Consider the following 9448-nt stretch of genomic DNA (forward strand, 5'->3'; position numbering starts at 1 on the left):
ACAGCCTTGTCTGACTGACCGTTGTACTGGGAAAACATCAGTGAGCATACCATTTATTTTCACACAACTTTTAGCATTTGCATATAGCAACATTATCCAATTAACAAACCTATCCCCAAAACCAAATTTGCCCAAAACCTGTTCTAAATACCCATGTTCAACCCTATCAAAAGCTTTATTTAAGTCTAAATTCAGGACTAGACCACCCTCACCATCATTATTCATACTATTGACTACATCTCTAATTGTACATATGACATCAGTGATGTCCCTACCTGGTATACTATAAGCTTGTGTTGGTGCTATTATTTCTCCTACCACGTCCCTCAATCTATTGGCTAAAGCTTTTGTTAAAATCTTGTAGTCCGAGTTCAACAGACTTAAAGGCCTGTAATTTTCTAATTTAAACGGACTCCCTCTTTTTTTAAACAAGATAGTAATAACCCCTGTTGCCATTGACTCTGGAACCGTTTTCCTTTCCTCCATACACTTATACACTTTCAACAGTATTGGCACCAATATATCAGAAAAAACCTTATAAAATTCATGTGTCAGGCCATCTGAACCTGGACTCTTGCTGGATTTCATTTGCTCTATAGCTATTTTAATTTCATCAATTGTCAAATCATCGTCACACATTTGTTTACTTTCATCTGATATTCTGGCATCAACAGTATCTAATATCTCATCCACACATTCCTGCACTATACCTTCCTTTTGAAACAGTTTTGCATAAAAAGCTTCCACTACCTCCAAAATGCCTACAAAATCTGTCACTCTCTCTCCATTCTCACTTTCTAGCTCCGTTATATAAGACTTTACCTGTTTACTTTTCTCCAAGTTGAGAAAGAAGTTTGTACACTTTTCTCCCTCAACTGCATACTGAGCCCTACTTCTGATAACTGCTCCCTCATATTTTTCTCTCTCATAATATTCTATCTCACCTTCTAATTTCATAAAGTATGTCCTATCCCGATTCGGATCCTCCTCCAGTCTTTCCAGCTCTTTTATTAATTTTTCTTTCACTTCATTTTCCTCTTTCTTTTTCACAAAGTTCCTCTTTTTTGCAAATCTAATACTTGTTCTTTTTATTTTATTCTTCATCTGTTCCCACCATAAACAAACATCGTCTTCAAATAAAGTATTTTCTTGCTCATTTTTTATAAGTCTTGAAATAATTTTTCTATATTCCTCCTCTTTTAACAAACAAGAGTTTAAACACCAAACCCCCCCTCCCCTCCCTTCACATCTCACCCCAAAACCAAAAGTTAAAGCAGCATGATCACTTAAACCCAAAAACTTATATTTTACATTCAAGACCCAACTCAAAATATTTCTTTTAATCAAAACTAAATCTATTCTGCTTTGTTTCACTTTTCCCAAAACCATTTGCTTTCTTGAGTATTCTCTCCTGTTTGGATACATATCCCTCCATACATCAACTAAATCTTCCTTATTCATAACATCAAATAAAACACTCCTTGAAGTATCGTTTCTGAAATTAACACTGCTGGACCCATCCAGCCTTGTACACCATAAATTAAAATCACCAACCAAAATACATCTCTCAGTACAAAAAGTCCTCAAATTATCAAACATTTCTCTTCTTTCCTTTTCAATATTTGGTGCATAGACATTAATTAATCTAAACCTAATGTTACAAAAATTAAATTCAATGACAAGCAACCTCCCTTTGTCATCTTTGTGGACTACCTGTATGTCAGTCAATGTCTCCTCTTTTACCAAGATAGCAACACCACATGCTCTGTGACTCATATTATTTGCAATAATTTTGCCTCTCCACAGTGAGCTGATATCTTTAAAAACTTCGTCAGTCCAGTGAGTCTCTTGCAGGCACAGTACTTCTGCTTTTATGGCATTAAATACCAACTCCGCTTTCGTTTTTCCTCTTAGACCGTTACAGTTAAACGAAGCAATATGCAACATAAGGCATAAAACAAAAAAGAATAGCAGAGCAGCAGCCATACCTCTACTTTTTAACCTTCATCTTCTCCTTTTCCTTCGCCCTCTTCTTTCTCTTCAGCTGTCTGATGGTCTCTGCGCTGACGTCCATCCCCTCCTCGCCCTCAGACCCGTCCGACACAGCTTTCCCGTCTTTTTCATTTGCTGCCCGCGTTCCAAAGCCAGCATAATTGTCTGGATTTTGTGGTGCTGGATTATCAGAGTCTCTCCCTCCTTCGTCTCCTCTCGATTCCCCACAGTCACGGTTTCCCTCCTCGTGGGTCTCTCCGGTCATTCCCGGCTCCTCCCTCTCGACGCCGCCTCTCCGTCCATCCTCCTCTCTCCCCGTATCGGCGCCGTCCTCCGCCTCTCTCTCCTCCTCGTCAGAGACGTCGGAGTATGACGGCTCTTCGGCGTCCTCCCCCGGCTCTCCACACACACACAGGGAGATCTTTTCTTTGCACAGAGCACATTTCCCCTCCGCATCACACTCTCGTGCGTAATGCCCCTGTTTCCCACATTTAAAACAAATAAAAGTGGGACAGTCTCTGACAATGTGGCCAGGCTGTATACACAAGCGGCAAACTTTAACTTGCCTGTCATGGATGACGCGGAAGTGCTCCGCTCCGCTTACCGTCTCAAACTTAGTGGAATATGGCAATGATTTCACAGCGTCTGTGAAACGGACCTTTAAAAACCTCGTCCCATCAGCGATGTCCGTCCCTGGCCACATCCTCCTCTTAATGGACGAGACCGCAGTGACTCCCCAGTCCTGTAGTTTTGCCAATATTTCCTCATCCTCTATGTAAGTGGGCAGATTAATGAATGAGACGACCATTTCATTGTTACCCAGTTCTTTCGCCATCAGTCTGTTGTTCCCAATTCTCAGTCCGTCCATCAGCTTTTTCTTCCCGCTTTCCTCTTTCATCGTCAGCTCGTATGACTTTGGCGTCTTAAAACGGCAGCCAAGCACTTCTCCACACTCCGCCCTCACTTTTCTCAGCATGTCCATCATCGTTGTTCTCTCCTCTCCTTCTATTTCCAACATGATTGTCAGTCTCTTTTCGTACATTTTCTTCTGTTTTTCCGCACTCGCGGGCATTCTCTTCTCCGTCGTCTTTTCCGTTCCTTTGTCTGTCACCGTTGGATCCATTTGAATGATTTTTTAAACACAAAGAGTCCCCCAGACAGCAAAAGCTGTCGGGGGATGTAACCCACAAATTAAATACTAAACTAAAAAATTACAAACCAGCAAAAACCAAGGCTGAAAACGATCCAAAAAAACACGGACTGATTGACTGTCGTGAACGTACGGCGTGCTCCTCCTCTGTGCGTGCTCAGGGTGGTATGGCCGTAAGCCGCAGAGCAAGTGACAACTACCCCCTTTATACATGATGATCCACACCATCACAGACATGGCTGTGTATGTCAAGCGCGGGTGTCTTTGCTCGACTTTCTTTCTTTCTTTCTTTCTCTCAACTTGTCAACTGTGTAATGTGATAATATGAAAGTGTGGTTTGTGCACTGTGAGCTGAACTGTCTGCACAGTGATTGACAGTTGAGCAGTGGCACAGTCAGTGCTGTTTACTGAAGCAGCAGCGTCCTCTGTTGTTTGCACAGAAAAGTGAAAAAGCTTACAGCACCTGGTATTCCCAGGCGGTCTCCCATCCAAGTACTAACCAGGCCCGACCCTGCTTAGCTTCCGAGATCGGACGAGATCGGGCGTGCTCAGGGTGGTATGGCCGTAAGCCGCAGAGCAAGTGACAACTACCCCCTTTATACATGATGATCCACACCATCACAGACATGGCTGTGTATGTCAAGCGCGGGTGTCTTTGCTCGACTTTCTTTCTTTCTTTCTTTCTCTCAACTTGTCAACTGTGTAATGTGATAATATGAAAGTGTGGTTTGTGCACTGTGAGCTGAACTGTCTGCACAGTGATTGACAGTTGAGCAGTGGCACAGTCAGTGCTGTTTACTGAAGCAGCAGCGTCCTCTGTTGTTTGCACAGAAAAGTGAAAAAGCTTACAGCACCTGGTATTCCCAGGCGGTCTCCCATCCAAGTACTAACCAGGCCCGACCCTGCTTAGCTTCCGAGATCGGGCGTGCTCAGGGTGGTATGGCCGTAAGCCGCAGAGCAAGTGACAACTACCCCCTTTATACATGATGATCCACACCATCACAGACATGGCTGTGTATGTCAAGCGCGGGTGTCTTTGCTCGACTTTCTTTCTTTCTTTCTTTCTCTCAACTTGTCAACTGTGTAATGTGATAATATGAAAGTGTGGTTTGTGCACTGTGAGCTGAACTGTCTGCACAGTGATTGACAGTTGAGCAGTGGCACAGTCAGTGCTGTTTACTGAAGCAGCAGCGTCCTCTGTTGTTTGCACAGAAAAGTGAAAAAGCTTACAGCACCTGGTATTCCCAGGCGGTCTCCCATCCAAGTACTAACCAGGCCCGACCCTGCTTAGCTTCCAAGATCGGACGAGATCGGGCGTGCTCAGGGTGGTATGGCCGTAAGCCGCAGAGCAAGTGACAACTACCCCCTTTATACATGATGATCCACACCATCACAGACATGGCTGTGTATGTCAAGCGCGGGTGTCTTTGCTTGACTTTCTTTCTTTCTTTCTTTCTCTCAAGTTGTCAACTTGTCAACTGTGTAATGTGATAATATGAAAGTGTGGTTTGTGCACTGTGAGCTGAACTGTCTGCACAGTGATTGACAGTTGAGCAGTGGCACAGTCAGTGCTGTTTGCTGAAGCAGCAGCGTCCTCTGTTGTTTGCACAGAAAAGTGAAAAAGCTTACAGCACCTGGTATTCCCAGGCGGTCTCCCATCCAAGTACTAACCAGGCCCGACCCTGCTTAGCTTCCGAGATCGGACGAGATCGGGCGTGCTTTTTTTTTTTCTCTTTTATTATCAAAAAATTCAAATTTTTACATCATTCAATCTTATTCTCAACATGTAAACTCGGACAGTGAAAGCTAAAGTATGCAGTGATTTATGCTTTTTTTTTTTTTAAAACCCATATTTACATTATATTTACAAACACCAAAGAAAGAAACAACGAAAAATCAGTGCAGTCTCCACGCCCCCAGGAGAGATTCACATTAACTTTCTATGAAGACTGGATCTCCCTCCAATACAGTGAACTGAAGGGTACCGGTGTCCACATTTAAACCCAAAGAAAGAAAGAAACAACAACACCAAAAGGAGAAAAAACCAAACTAAAATGAAATACATTAAAATAAAATGGACTATAATGGCATGATGAAATAAAATACCCTGCTGGAACCAGATAGAACACAAATCAACCAGCAAGGAAGACCAACATTCTGAAGAGACATAATGACACTACTTAAAAAGCAAAACTTAGCACATTGTCTCCTGTTATTCTCACAAGTTTTGCTTTGTCTAAGAAGATTTTTTCAAATTTCTGTTTGTCTGCTTTTTGCATTGTCCGTATATGAAGTTTTATTGAGTTTGTGAAGATCTTCCACCTGTTGGTTTGTCTGTTTTCATAGAGTGCATAGTTCCTGGCTGTATAGATTGTGTGTCTGGCGAAGGCAAGGATGATATTGATGAGTTCATTGTTAATTCCTTTTCTCTTTTCCGTTAGTCCAAATAGCAGAGTCCACTGCCAGTCCGTTGTGTTGGAAATCCTGAGTTCACAGCACATTTCCAGGAGTTCTTTGACCTGCTCAGAGAAAGGAATGCAGACGGGACAATGCAGGAGGAGATGCTCTAAATCCTCCTCCTGCTCTTGACAAACAGTACAGTCTCTTCCGTACATGTTTTTGTTAATCTGGTGCAGAATGACGCCTGTGAAGATCCTCCTGTGCCTTATTTTGTAATCTGTGTTAGTGCATTGTGGGTTACTGTAACAAGGACTTATGTTGTGCCAAATTGTAGACGTGTTTTTGAATGGGAATGCTTTCTTCCAGGTTATTTCTGAGGTGGGCCTCCGTGTGGCCTTTTTTAGCAACATAGTGTACCATGTTTTAGATTTTATTTCTTGCATGCTTTTGGTGTGTGCACCAGTCCACAGGAGGAAATCCAGGGTGTCATCCTGCACCTTACAAACAGAGTTTTTGTGGGCTTGTTTCCATTCAGGAGGCATGTTCTTTTCCATTTCCTCACACACCTGTTGTATGTACTGTTTTTTCCCCTTGCACCCTTTGTCCCTCAAAGCAGTCATTATTTTTTCACTGTCTATTTTACCCTTTCCATTCATTATGTCCCCTAATGTTTGCAGCCCTGCTGCCACCAGGAAGCCATATGAGAGGGAGGTGCCCCTACAAGTGAGCTCTGGATTGTGGAGGATGGGGAGCTTCAGTAACTGTGACCTATTGGAGACCTTTGTCTTGAGGAGTGGCCGTGCCAGCTCCCAGGCTTCAAGGATCTCTCTTTCAAACGGTTGGAGATGTGAGTACTGTTTCTTGGGTAGAATTTGGCAGAGGTTGTGTCTGCCACAGTGACCTAAGGAGGTTATTGTTTTTTGCAGGTAATCTTGCCATGGATGATTTTTAGAATTTTGCAAGGCTTTTTTGATTGTTTGAATTCTGAAGACATGTTTCTTTGTTGCAATATCAATTAGTTTTAGACCTCCTTCTTTATAGTCATTGATTATTGTCCTGTGTGCTATTAGATTTCTTTTGCTTCTCCAGAGAAACGTGGAGATGCTGTTATTTATGCTGGTTTGGATGTGTCCGGGTATGTCGTAGACTGCCAGTATGTGGTTTAGCTGTGAGAGCACAAGGGAGTTGGCTACGACCACCTTGCCTCTCAGTGTGAGCCCCCTCATCCTCCACAGTGCCAGCGTGCTGCTTATTTTTCCCAGCGCCTCCCTCCACGTTTTGTCTCTGGCTTTGTCCTGGTTTTTCCCCAGGTGCACTCCCAGGACCTTGACACTCTCTCCTGCCTCCCTGAACTGCCATCTGCCTGGTGACCGCACCACCTCGCCACAGTACATGATTTCTGATTTGTTAAAGTTGACTTTTGCCCCTGATGCTTTGCTGTATGTTTCAATATGAACTAAAACCTTGTCTATGCTGTCCTCATCCTGTGTCATTATGTTAGTATCATCCGCAAACTGTGCTATTTTGTGTTCTTTCCCTGCTGGTGATGTTATACCTTTAATTTGCTTGTCCTTCCTGATTAACATTCCGAGGGGTTCGGCCACCAGGCTGTATAACAGGGAGGAGAGGGGACAGCCTTGCCTTATTGATCTTTGAATCCGAAAAGTGTCTGATAATTGCCCATTGCATTTGACTTTACTGTTTGCATTGCTGTATAGTAATTGTATCCAATTTGTGAAGTTATTGCCGAAACCAAATTTTGCCAGTACTGCCCAGAGGAAATTGTGTTCGACTCTGTCAAATGCTTTGTTGAAGTCCACACCCAGATAGATTCCACCCTGTTTTGTCATGTGATTTATTGTTTCTTTAACTGACAGAATTGTGTCTGTGATGTCTCGCCCCGGAATGCCGTAAGCTTGAGACCAGTTGATGATGGAAGAAATGACTGATTTTAACCTGTTTGCCAATATCTTGGTGAGAATTTTGTAATCTGTGTTTAATAAACTGATTGGTCTGTAATTCTCCAGCAAGGCTTTGTCCCCTCTGTTCTTGTATACAACAGTTATTAGTCCAAGTGTCAAGGTCCTGGGAGTTCGACCTCCATTTTGCATATGGTTATACATTGTGAGTAGAATCGGAGCCAACCTGAGTTTAAAAGCTTGATAAAACTCAGCTGACAGCCCATCTGTGCCTGGACTTTTGTTCTTCCCCAGTTCTCCTATTGCCATCTCCACCTCCTGTAAGGTAAGTGGAGCATCACACCACTCTCTGTCCTCTTTAGACAATTTACTTTCAATACTCTCCATAGCTCCCTCCATACTTTCTGGTTTTATGTTACAACTTGTGAATAACTGTTTATAATATGTTTGTACTGTTTCTAAAAGATTTACTGCATCTGTTATTATTTCACCTTTCTCATTTTTCAATTCTTTTATGAATGTTTTGCTTTGCTTCCTTTTTTCTAGCCCCAAGAAATAGGCAGTACATTTTTCTCCTTCTGTGATATGCTTCGCCTTGCTCCTGATTATTGCTCCCTTGCACCTTTTCATTTCCAAGTGATCTAATTGAGATTTTAAACATATATATTTACTGACATCATAATTTGGTTCTTCTTCAATCTTCTCTAATTCTCTCCTTACCTGTTCTCTGATTTCTTCCTCTTCTCTGTTTTCTATCCATCTCTTTTGTTTGCAATAATTAATACATGCTTTTTTGATTCTTAACTTAGCTCCTTCCCACCACTCTATCACATCTTCTGTGTTCAATATTTCTTCAGTCATTGCTTCTAACAGATTATTCATTTTTCTTCTAAATTTCTCATCTTCAATGCAACTATTGTTTAAGCACCACAAGCCTCCATTTCTAAACTCTCCTGTTTTCCCCATTCTTATTTCTAGCAGAGAGTGGTCACTCCAGCTGTTGGGTATGTATCTTGCACTTTTTAACTGAGACACCACTGCTGGAGTGCCTAAGCATAGATCAATTCTTGACTGCTTCAACTTCCCTTCAACTACTTGTCTCCTTGAGAACTCTCTTTTGTTTGGCTGTAACACTCTCCATATCTCTGTCAGGTTATTATCATTCATGGTTTCATACAGTATTTTCCTGCTGGCATCCTCCTTAAATACATTATTTGCTGAGATATCCATTTTGTTTAAAACAACATTGAAGTCCCCTATTATCACACAATTCGTTTTACACCATTTTGTTATTTGTTTGAAAAATATTTTCCTGTTTTTTTCCTCATTTGAAGCATATACATTTATAATCCTTTGTTTTTCCCCCCCTCTTTCCACATCTATTACAATCATCCTGCCTTCAGCGTCTTTATGCACACAGTCCGTTTTTTCAAAGCTGTTTTCTTTGCATAAGATGGCCACTCCTCTCGCTAAATCTGTCCCATTAGCATACATGACCGACCCTCTCCACAGCGCTTTAACAAAACTGATGGCGCTTTCATCCCATCTTGTCTCTTGTAAACATAAGATATCACATTTGACAGACCCAAGAATGCATTCAATTTTCCCTCTGCTGCGGAGCCCACGGGCATTGAGCGAGAGAATAACTGTCATGGAGAGGGTGAGCTGCAAAAATGAGAGATTTGCTATCATATCTGATTTTTTGCCTTACTTTTTTTGCTTTTTTTCGCCTGCCTCTCTGTATTTTGCCTTTTTCTGATTTGCGTGATCTGTGTGAGGTCCATGTCGGATTCCGAGTCAGCCATTTGGGGAGCTGCTGGCGGTGCGCTCTTCGCCGAGCGCGGAGCGCAGAGCGGAGCGCTTTGCGGAGCGTCCGTTTCAGCCTGAGAGGCGGCGGTTAATAGTGATTTTTCCAGAGCAGGGAGATCGGCGGGTCCGAGAGCTTTTCCCAGTCCCGTCCCCGCCTCAGTGTGCTCTCTTTGGCCGC

The 9448-nt window shown here is 42.6% G+C and overlaps 2 non-coding genes and 1 pseudogene across 2 annotated transcripts; all 3 read right to left on the reverse strand.

Annotated features, from left to right (window-relative positions):
- Window positions 1-3593: 3593 nt before the first annotated feature.
- On the reverse strand, window positions 3594-3712 carry LOC139610252 (5S ribosomal RNA). The gene has a single exon (XR_011685697.1). It is a non-coding gene; the product is annotated as a 5S ribosomal RNA (ribosomal RNA).
- A 272-nt stretch (window positions 3713-3984) lies between these two features.
- On the reverse strand, window positions 3985-4093 carry LOC139610302 (5S ribosomal RNA; annotated as a pseudogene).
- Window positions 4094-4365: 272 nt separating this feature from the next.
- LOC139610148 (5S ribosomal RNA) lies at window positions 4366-4484 on the reverse strand. Its single transcript, XR_011685595.1, has one exon. It is a non-coding gene; the product is annotated as a 5S ribosomal RNA (ribosomal RNA).
- Window positions 4485-9448: the final 4964 nt, after the last annotated feature.

Source organism: Trachinotus anak, unplaced genomic scaffold, assembly GCF_046630095.1.
Source record: "Trachinotus anak isolate AG129_WGS33_773 ecotype Australia unplaced genomic scaffold, CSIRO_AGI_Tana_v1 ptg000026l, whole genome shotgun sequence".
Lineage (NCBI taxonomy): Eukaryota > Metazoa > Chordata > Actinopteri > Carangiformes > Carangidae > Trachinotus > Trachinotus anak.